Source organism: Megalobrama amblycephala, linkage group LG17, assembly GCF_018812025.1.
Source record: "Megalobrama amblycephala isolate DHTTF-2021 linkage group LG17, ASM1881202v1, whole genome shotgun sequence".
NCBI lineage: Eukaryota > Metazoa > Chordata > Actinopteri > Cypriniformes > Xenocyprididae > Megalobrama > Megalobrama amblycephala.
The window spans coordinates 40,159,336-40,169,771 of NC_063060.1; the positions used below are offsets into that span (position 1 = coordinate 40,159,336).

Here is a 10,436-nt window from a genome sequence, read left to right on the forward strand (position 1 = left end):
TCTGTATGGAGAGGTAAAATCCCAGCCAACATAGCATGGTGGGGCCCAGATGGGTGTCACCTGGGCAGCCTAACTGGGGCCCAGACATTTTGGTTTCCATGTAGGCCCCACATGGGTTAGCCCAGATGAACTGAACACTACTCAGTGTGCACACTACAGGCTGTTAAATGTAACACAGAAACATGCTGGAGTTAATGAGATAATTAGGTGATAATGAGCAGAATCGCTGAAGGACAGAGAAACAAGAAGAACTACGACTTCAGCCACAGCCTTCGATGAAATCAAAGATAAAAGACATTAAATCTATCAAGATCTGATTAAACAACTCCACAAACAGCATTACCAGCTTTACTGATTACTAACCAGATTGACTTTATTTCTGACATACATCTACAAAAGTTGTTATTGAGAATTACCAGAGGTTTAGATGTTGATGATTTGTTGAAAATAAGTTTGGTTTGATGTCACCATGATCGAGGTCAGCGCTTACTTCAGTTAGGCAGTTTGACTCTTGACTGTTTTAGTAATAATATTTCTTTGGCTGCTCTTGCTGTTTGTTATGGCAAGAAAAGCAAGAGACAATATGTTTAGCGGTTGTCAGCTGTTCAATGATATGACTCTAACTGTCATCATGTTATGGCTTTGTTCACTGATATCATGACTGAGCTTTATTTGAAAAAAAATGTTATTCATTTTGTGCTGGATCTTCTCCAGAACTAAAAAAAAGTGTTACAAAAATCAGAGCAGAAGAATAAGTCTGAAAAATACAATGTACATTAAATCCTTTAAAACACCTGCAATATTTATTCACACACAGACATCAAGAATCAGCGTATGATTCTCAATAATGGTGACATGCTTCATGCTGCAATGCATTCTGGGTGCCTCATACAAAACTCATCCATGGCTCCCAGAATGCATTGCAGCATGAAGCATGTCACCATTGTTGAGAATCATACACTGATTCTTGATGTCTGTGTGTAAGTCAATCTTGCCGGAGGTTTGAAGTGTTTAGTGAACAATATATTTTTCAATCTTTCTGATTAAAACATTTTTATTGTTGTAATTCAAGAAAAGATCCAGCACAAAGGTAATCACATATTGCTCATAAAAAGTTCAGTCATTAGATCAATGATTTAAGCCACTAAATGACTATATTTTTATCATTTAGCAGCTGACCACATTGTCTCGTTTTTTCTTGCCATAACAAACAGCAAGAACAGCCAAAGAAACACTAAAACAGTCAAGAGTCAAACTGCCTAACTGAAGTAAGCGCTGACCTCGATCATGGTGACATCAAACCAAACTTATTTTCAACAAATCATCAACATCTAAACCTCTGGTAATTCTCAATAACAACTTTTGTAGATGAATGTCAGAAATAAAGTCAGTCTGGTTAGTAATAAGTGAAGCTGGTAATGCTGTTTGTTGAGTTGTTTAATCAGATCTTGAGAGATTTAATGTCTTTTATCTTCAATTGATTTCATCGAAGGTTGTGGTTGAAGTAAGTCATAGTTGTTTCTCTGTCCTTCAGTGATTCTGCTCGTTATCACCTAATTATCTCATTAACTCCAGCATGTTTCTGTGTTACATTTAACAGCCTGTAGTGTGCACACTGAGCAGTGTTCAGTTCATCTGGGCTAACCCATGTGGGGCCTCCATGGAAACCGTGGACAAAAATGTCTGGGCCCCAGTTAGGTTGCCCAGGTGACACCCATCTGGGCCCCACCATGCTATGTTGGCTGGGATGGTAAAAACAACAACAACAATAGGCAGCATATTCCCCGAACCTGCAGCTCCTGTCAAAAAAACGTACTCAGTTACTAACGTAATCTCGGTTCCCTGGATACGGAACGAGTACTGCGTATGGGGAAAAGTCTCCCTTTTTCCCCGTCACTGAAGCCTTTTTCAATAACGCAGTGTAACTGCATCGTCATTGGTTCACTCATGAGAAGTTGTTGGACCAATGACGGCGCGGCATAGCTGCGCGCCCTATGGCGAGAAAGCGCGCGAATTTTCCCGCCGAAAGGGGCGGGGTTGAGTGCTATATAAGCGGGCGTTTCGCCATAGGAATTCAGGCCATATCGACTGAAGCGACGACCCTGAAGCCGCAGCCTCGTGGCACGGCAAGAAACGCAGTACTCGTTCCGTATCTCAGGGAACCGAGGTTACGTTAGTAACCGAGTACGTTCCCTTTCGATACTTCACTCGTACTGCGTATGGGGAACGAATTCAACCGCGCCGTGCCACGGAAGGGAACGACTGGACATGTTTGGGACACCTAGAAGGGGTCCACGAAACTAAAGAGAGGGCCGAAGCCGTCGAACCCTTAGTTACACTACAAGAGGAGATCACTCCTAAACCGGTTGAGGCGGAGCTCGAAGAGGCCGCTGCATCAGACCGATAGGACCCGAGCTTGTAAAGCCGGAACGTCCAACTGGTAAAACCTGACAAAGGTGGACGGTGAGGACCAGCCGGCCGCCTCACAGATGTCTTTGATAGAAACTCCACTGGACCAGGCCCAAGAAGAGGCCATACTCCTAGTGGAGTGAGCTCTAACTCCTATGGGGCATTCCGAGCCCATGGAGGAGTAACAGAGAGCTATGGCGTCGACAATCCAACGCGAGAGACGTTGCTTTGAGACCGGAGACCCTTTGGTGCGGCCGCCAAAGCAAACAAAGAGTTGATCTGATAGCCGAAAAGGCTGCGATCGCTCTACATAAGTTCTCAATGCCCTAACAGGGCAGAGCAACCCCAACTCTTGCTCTTCTGACGAGACAGGGAGCGCAGAGAGGGAGATGACCTGTGCTCTGAACGGGGTCGAGAGCACCTTGGGGACGTAGCCATGCCTGGGTTTCAATACGACTTTAGAGTCGTTGGGTCCAAACTCAAGGCAAGCAGGGCTCACAGAGAGGGCCTGCAGATCGCCGACACGTTTAAACGATGCTAGAGCCAGTAGCAGCGCGGTCTTAAGTGTCAGGGGCTTGAGGTCAGCTGAGCACAGCGGCTCAAAGGGACGCCCTTTGAGAGCCCTAAGGACCATAGATAGGTCCCAGGTGGGAACAGTGAGGGGGCGAGGAGGATTCAATCGCCTAGCACCCCTCAAGAAACGCACCACTAGGCCGTTTTTTCCTACCGACTGGCCAGCGATAGGAGAGTGAAACGCTGCGATGGCTGCTACGTAAACCTTGAGCGTTGAAGGAGCTCGTCCTGCATTCAAACGCTCTTGGAGAAAGGACAGTATCTGAGATACGTCACACTCCACTGGATCTATGTTGCGTGCAGAGCACCAGTCAACAAAGATCGACCATTTCTGGGTGTAGAGACGTCTCGTAGACGGAGCTCTCGCCTGAGAGATGGTGTTCAACACGTCCCCGGGGAGGCTGACCGGCTCCCATCGAGGGACCATAGGTGCAGAGCCCAAAGTTCTGGCTGTGGGTGCCAAATTGTCCTGTTCGCCTGAGAGAGAAGGTCCCGTCTCAGGGGAATGGGCCACGGGGCTCTCGTGGAGAGCCTGAACAGCTCCGAGGACCAAATCTGGCTCCTCCAGAGCGGGGCCACCAGGAGGACTCTGTGCTTGTCTTCCTTGATTCGTCTGATAACCTGAGGGATCAGAGCGATCGGGGGAATGCGTAGAGAAGGGAGCTGGGCCAATGGTGGGCCAGAGCATCGTCCTTCCTCGAGAAATAAGTTGAGCAATGAGAGTTGTGTTCTGAGGCGAAGAGGTCGACCTCTGCCTTCCCGAAGAATTCCCATATTGTGAGAACCGTCTGGGGTGGAGCGTCCACTCGTCTGAAGGAACATTGCTCCGGGACAACATATCTGCTCCCAGATTGGTTTTCCCAGGAATGTGTGTCGCCCTGAGCGACAGAAATCTGGGTAGAGCCCATTCCAGTAGGCGCTTCGCCAGTGCGCATAAGCGGCTGGACGAAAGACCTCCCTGGTGATTTATGTACGACACCACCGTCATGCTGTCCGATTGGACTAGGACGTGGCGACCCGTCAGGTGAGCCTGAAAGAAGTGAAGGGCACGTATCACTGCCAGCATCTCTAGGCAGTTGATATGGAGATGGCTCTCTTCGTGTGACCACGAGCCGAAGGCCGGTCTGCCCTCGCAAAGAGTGCCCCAACCCGAGTTGGATGCGTCCGTCGAGAGCACCGTCCTTCGCGACGCCGCCTGAAGGGGTACACCACGCTTGAACCACTCGGGGTTCAACCAGGGCTTCAGGGCTGATAGACAGGCCTGATTGACCTTGAGACAGAAGCGGCCGTGCCGCCAGGCGTGGGGGGGACCCGAAACTTCAGCCAGTACTGCAGAGGCCGCATCCGAAGAAGGCCGAGCTGAAGAACTGGGGAGGCAGAAGCCATCAGCCCTAATAGCCTCTGGAAGGACTTCAGAGGAAGGTAGGCTTTGTTTGTGACGGAAGCCGCGAGCTGCTGAATGGCCAGAGCGCGCTCTGGCGAGACTACTGCCGTCATGCGGACAGAGTCGAAAACCGCTCCCAGGAACGAGATGCGTTGGCTGGGAAGCAGCGAGCTCTTGGATAGGTTGACCCTGAGTCCCAGGCATTCTAGATGGCTGAGGAGCACGGATCTGTGAAGTTCTAGCTCTGCTCGCGAGTGGGCCAGAATGAGCCAATCGTCGAGATAGTTCAGAACACGGATTCCCATCTGTCTGAGCGGGGAAAGAGCCGCATTCATGCACTTGATAAAAGTGCGAGGAGCCAGGGACAGCCCGAAGGGCAGGACCGTGTATTGGTAAGCCACACCCTCGAAGGCGAATCTCAAGAACCGCCTGTGGTGGGGGGCTATCTGGATGTGAAAGTAAGCATCTTTCAGGTCCAGTGAGCAGAACCAGTCCTCGTGACAAATTTGTGCGAGGATCTGCTTCAGCGTCAGCATCTTGAACTTCCGTCTCATGAGGGAGCGGTTCAAGATCCTGAGATCTAGGATGGGTCTGAGACCGCCGTCTTTCTTGGGGACCAGAAAGTAACGGCTGTAAAAGCCCGACTCGCTCTCTGGAGGAGAAACTATTTCTACAGCCCCTTTCTTGAGCAGCGCAAGACTTCGGTTCGGAGAACGTGAGCGCTGTCCGAATTCACCGAAGTCTGAAGCACCCCGCCGAAGCGTGGGGGTCTTCGGGCGAACTGGAGCGAGTAGCCCTGACTTATGATCCCTAGGATCCACTCTGACAGCCCGGGGATGGCACGCCAAGCCTCGACCCGGGCGGCAAGAGGTTGAATAACATCGGCTGACAGCCCGCCTGAGGGGGGGCTGTGCACCGAGGGGAGTGGAAGAGGAAATTTGCCCTTTATTAGAGAAGGTAAAAATGTGTTCGCCGTGAAAACGGCGGTTTGAGTGGACGCAACATTTGTGGGTCCATCTGTAACACTGAGCATTATTCCCGCGCCCGGATGTGAACGAGGCGGAGGGGAAACTGCACAAAGGAGCTTTGGGGGTGGTCCGGCCGCAGCGAGACATTCCCCCGTCCTCTTCCTTCTTGGATCAGGATGACTTGGGCGTCACAGGGTCCAGCGCAATCTTGGGCCGGGGTCCCTGGCGTCTCGGGAAGGAGCGTCTGGCAGAACGCGAGCGGTGGCGTTGCTCCTTTGGCGGTGCTGCCTGGGAGGCAGAGGGGGTAGGCTTGCTCTGCTGAGCCGGCGCAGGCCTGGGTCGGCTTGAAGCAGATGCGGAGCTGGAGCGTTTTGGCAGGAAGTGTCTCATGGCCTGAGACGACTTCTGCGCTGCGGTGAATCGCTCGGTGAGACCCTCTACTGATGTCCCAAAGAGACCGGAAGGCGAGACAGGGGCGTCTAAAAAGGCCATCTTATCTGCATCCTTGATCTCGGTCAAGTTGAGCCATAAGTGGCGCTCTAAAACCACCAGGCTGGCCATGGACCTTCCAATGGCCTGGGCTGTGGCCTTCGTGGCTCGCAGGGCTAGGTCAGTGGCGCTGCTGAGGTCCCTGAAGGCGGGTGCATCAAAGCCGGACTCGTCCATAGAGCGGAGAAGCTTGGCTTGAAACACTTGGAAGATGGCCATAGTGTGGAGCGCCGAGGCAGCTTGGCCAGCTGAGGCGTAGGCTCGCGAAGCCAGGGTGGAGGTAGTTCTGCAGGGCTTCGAAGGAAGGGCTCTCTTAGATTTCCAGCCCACGGCCGTGGGAGGACAGAGGTGAGCTGCCACTGCTTCATCCAGGGGTGGCGGGTGCTCGTAACCCTTTTCTTCAGCGCCGTCTACAGTGGTGAGGGCTGAACGGTGCGTGGTGTGCAGGCGGGCAGAGTAAGGAGCGCGCCATGACTTGGTAAGCTCTTCGTGTACCTCGGGGAAGAACGGGGCAGCACGTTGACGAGGGGCCTGGCGTCTTCCCGGCAGGAACCACTCATCTAGACGGCTTCGAGACAGCTCTTCCGGCGGAGCCCAATCCAGGTCCAGCTCCTCCACAGCTTTTGAGAGGACGCGGAGAAGTTCGGCGTCCATACCCGAGCCGTGTTCGATGGGCTCCAGCGGAGGCGGGGGGGCGGGGTCGTCCAACTCGCCAACCCAGCCTTCTGCTTCAGAAGCCGCGAGAGACATGGACTCATCCAGCGGCTCTTCGTCGGATCCACCAAATGAGACGAGGTCACTTGCATGTGCTGAGGGACGCTGCTCAGGGTGGGAGAACCTGACGGGCGACTGCTCTCTGGTGGGAGAGGGCGAGGCACGCGGGGGCTGGGCCGACGTGAGCTCGCTCATCTCCGGGCGCTGAGTCGCTCTACCCCGCTGTCTCTTCCTCGCAGGCTCGCGGCGGGAAGGGGACGGGAGGGCGCGAGCGGCGGGACTGCTTCCGGCAAAGAAAGCAACCCGCGAGCGCAGAGAGGCCAGACTCATGCACTCGCAGTGCGGGCATGAAGTGTCGGTGAGCGCGGCTTCCGCATGGGGCTTACCCAGGCATCCAACGCACTCATCGTGTCCATCGTTGTCCTGCAGAGGGGCTCTGCCGGTGTCACAGAAGTGACGCGGCATTTGTAACAACGCCGGCGCCGTGAAAACGGCAATTGGGGGGCTCTTATAGAGCGGCGAGGGCTGCGGAAGCTCTTTTAGAGCGGACGAATCCGTTAGGAAAAATGCTCTTAGAGCGGTAATAAACCGCGAGGAAAACGCTCTCAGAGGGGGCGCCGGATGGCGGCAGGAGACGGCTGAGACGGCGGCCGGAACAGGAAGCAGGCGGCGGGCGTCTTGAAGACGGCGCTCGGGGCAGTAGTCCACGAGGGCGCCGGCGCTGTGGAAGTCCGGCGGCTCAGCTGGGTCCGCTGCGGGGCCTCTTCAACGGCGGCGAGAGCTGCTTATTCCAGGCGGCGAGCTTCTTCGGCTTCAGAAGAGATGTGTAGTCGTCGCTGAAGGAGAAAGGACTGAATTCCTATGGCGAAACGCCCGCTTATATAGCACTCAACCCCGCCCCTTTCGGCGGGAAAATTCGCGCGCTTTCTCGCCATAGGGCGCGCAGCTATGCCGCGCCGTCATTGGTCCAACAACTTCTCATGAGTGAACCAATGACGATGCAGTTACACTGCGTTATTGAAAAAGGCTTCAGTGACGGGGAAAAAGGGAGACTTTTCCCCATACGCAGTACGAGTGAAGTATCGAAAGGGAAACCAGACCGTTATTTCCGGCGTGACGATCGAGTCTGTCCCAAAAATGCCTCTCAATGCACCCTCGTGGACTCGCGCCAAGGGCCCTAAAGGTCTGCACTACATGACGTCACCAAAGTGTGGACTCTGAAGAAGTCCACAAGTCCGGAGTGTGCCATTTGGGACAGGGCCCATAGTAACCCTGAAGACCTTGATCAGCTTCAGGTGTGTTTAAATAGGGTTGGAGCTAAACTCTGCAGGACAATGGCCCTCCAGGATCAACGTTCCCCACCCCTGGCTTAAAGGGATAGTTCACCCAAAAAATGAAAATTCTGTCATTTACTCACTCTCAGGTTGTTCCAAACCTGTATACATTTCTTTGTTCTGTTGAACACAAAGGAAGATATTTTGAATAATGTGGGAAACTGAACAGTTCTGGTGCACCATTGACTTCCATAGAATTTTTTCCTACTATGGAAGTCAATGGTGCCCCAAAGCGGCCTGGTTACAAACTTTCTTCAAAATATCTTCCTTTGTGTACAGCAGAACAAAGAAATTTATACAGAATTTAAACAACTTGAGGGTGAGTAAATGATGACAGAATTTTCATTTTTGGATGAACTATCTCTTAAACTAGTCCTAGACTAAAATGCATGTTTAGGCTGTTTTAACTGAAAGAAACTTGTACTGACATATTTTAAAATATGTGTCTCAAGATGCACACCAGTAATTTTTTTTTTTTTTTTTTTCTAGGGCACATATATAAAAGCTACTATCCTAATTGAACTAAGACATAATCCTGGCTTAAAGGTGGTAAATAGGATGTTTTTGTTTTATACATTTTTGCAATATTACTTGAAACTGTCTTTACTAACTGATAAAAGACTATTTATTAGGTGCACTGAAAGGAATAATATTAATATATATCATCTGTGCATGAGGTAGGGCCTTAAAAACATCAGCCAATCGTTTACGCGATGATTGGCCCTCTGGCTTGTCAATCACTGCCATGACGTTCCTTGTGAGAGACGAGCGCGGCTGCGCGCTCCAGTAACTTTCCACACTCCACAGGCGCCGCATGCAATGTTTTTGTCAGGAGATAGGAGTAACAACTGCAGATTATGAGTTACCTGCGGTGAGTCCGACATAATGAATCCACTAACACGACACAGCGAATGCCGGTGGTAAACACTCGTGTTCCAATACTCGTGCACGAGTTTTGGGAGGCTTTCCCTCGAAATGAGCTGTGAAGGAGGGGGGGTTGTTCTTACGCATGCGCTCATTTCAAAAACTCACTAACAGTCTTTGGATTCTCAGTCGATGAAAAAATCCTCTCTATAACCTTTAATCTAAACCCTGTCTGTGAAACCGGGCCAATGTGTTACACATAATAATGCTTTGAAACATAACTTTTGTATGGATTTGATATAATTAAAAATATTAGAACACTTAATACACTATTCAATGTCACATTGATTTTACTTGTTTATCTATTCACTTTTATCAGTTCTGCACCTCATTAGATATTTATCAAATTATTTACCTGTTCTACATAATGCATATTAATCACAGTTCTCTTAGTCTTTGTGTATCTTTCTTCTTTCACTAATTAAGATAAGGAAATGTTTTTCTACAGTGTTCTTGTGTTTCAGAGCGCAGTAATACAGAGCAGAGTCTGATACTGCAGCAGAGGAGATGATCAGATCCACACGTTTGATCTCTTTTGAAGCTTTTGAAAACAGACGAAGATCAGGTTCAGATGTGGTTGAATATTCATTAACATGAAGTAAAAATTCAGGTTTTCCTCTGAGATACTGACGATACCAGTGGAGAGTAACACTACTGCCACTAGTGAGACTGTAGTTACAGGAGAGAGTCACATTTTCACCCTCAAAATCATGTTTTTCTGAAAACAGTGGTTGTACTGTATCACCAAAAGAAATTCCTGTAAAAAAGAAAAGGACCCTAATTAATCAAACAATTAAACACACACCTACACACACACACACACACACACACAGAGGCTGATACTGATTGGCTAAATATTTCTTACCCATGCAAAGTTGCAATATTATCCAGGTAAAGAGAAACATGATGTCTTCAGACAGACAGTGATGGCAAAAATAGTATTTGGATAACTGTTTGACTCTCTCACACTCTCAACAGTGTGAATCAGCTCCACCCACTGCTTGTAAACTGGGAATCCATTGGTTTTCTGCTGGTACCAGTAAAGATAAGGGTATTGGTCACTGGTGCTGTAAGTGCAGTGAAGTGTGACCACGTCATGTTCAGACGCTGTTTGAACTCTTGTTGGCTGATTAATCTTGTGTGCTGCACTCTGTCAGGAAATATAAAAGGAAAGAAACAAATCAGTTTTCATATATCAATATCTAAGGATACAATTTTGATACATTTAAGTTACTTACCAATTACTGCAGCCATTGAAAGTAAATTCCTCCATCAGATCAACATGTTTATGTTCAGCACACAATATTAGTCTGAAGTTTACCAGAGGTTACACACCTACAGCAGGAGCTTCAGTGAGCAGTTTCCATCATCATCAGATTATTACACACAGTGGCCAACTTCTGAAATTACATCATATTCATTAAATTATAAAGAGTTCTTTTCAGAGACAAAAGCTGAAATAATCTTTATCACTGTCTGACTCGAAAGGTTTGTTTTACTTTCTGTATAATGAAAGCACAAGTTTTTGAATTGTATCATTCTTTACTGACTTTTCTTTGTGCACAGAGATATTTTGTCATGCTGAAATTGTAAAGGTCCCTCCAAAAAACTGCTGCAGCGAGACTAAAGAGAACACAATTC

General features: G+C 49.4%; 1 long non-coding RNA gene across 1 annotated transcript; it reads right to left on the reverse strand.

The window, feature by feature from the left end:
• Positions 1–8,967: 8,967 nt before the first annotated feature.
• LOC125251384 lies at positions 8,968–10,117 on the reverse strand. The gene is made up of 3 exons (XR_007180987.1): positions 10,034–10,117; positions 9,661–9,945; positions 8,968–9,552 (listed from the first exon to the last, which is right to left on the reverse strand). It is a non-coding gene; the product is annotated as an uncharacterized LOC125251384 (long non-coding RNA).
• Between the last annotated feature and the right edge of the window lie 319 nt (positions 10,118–10,436).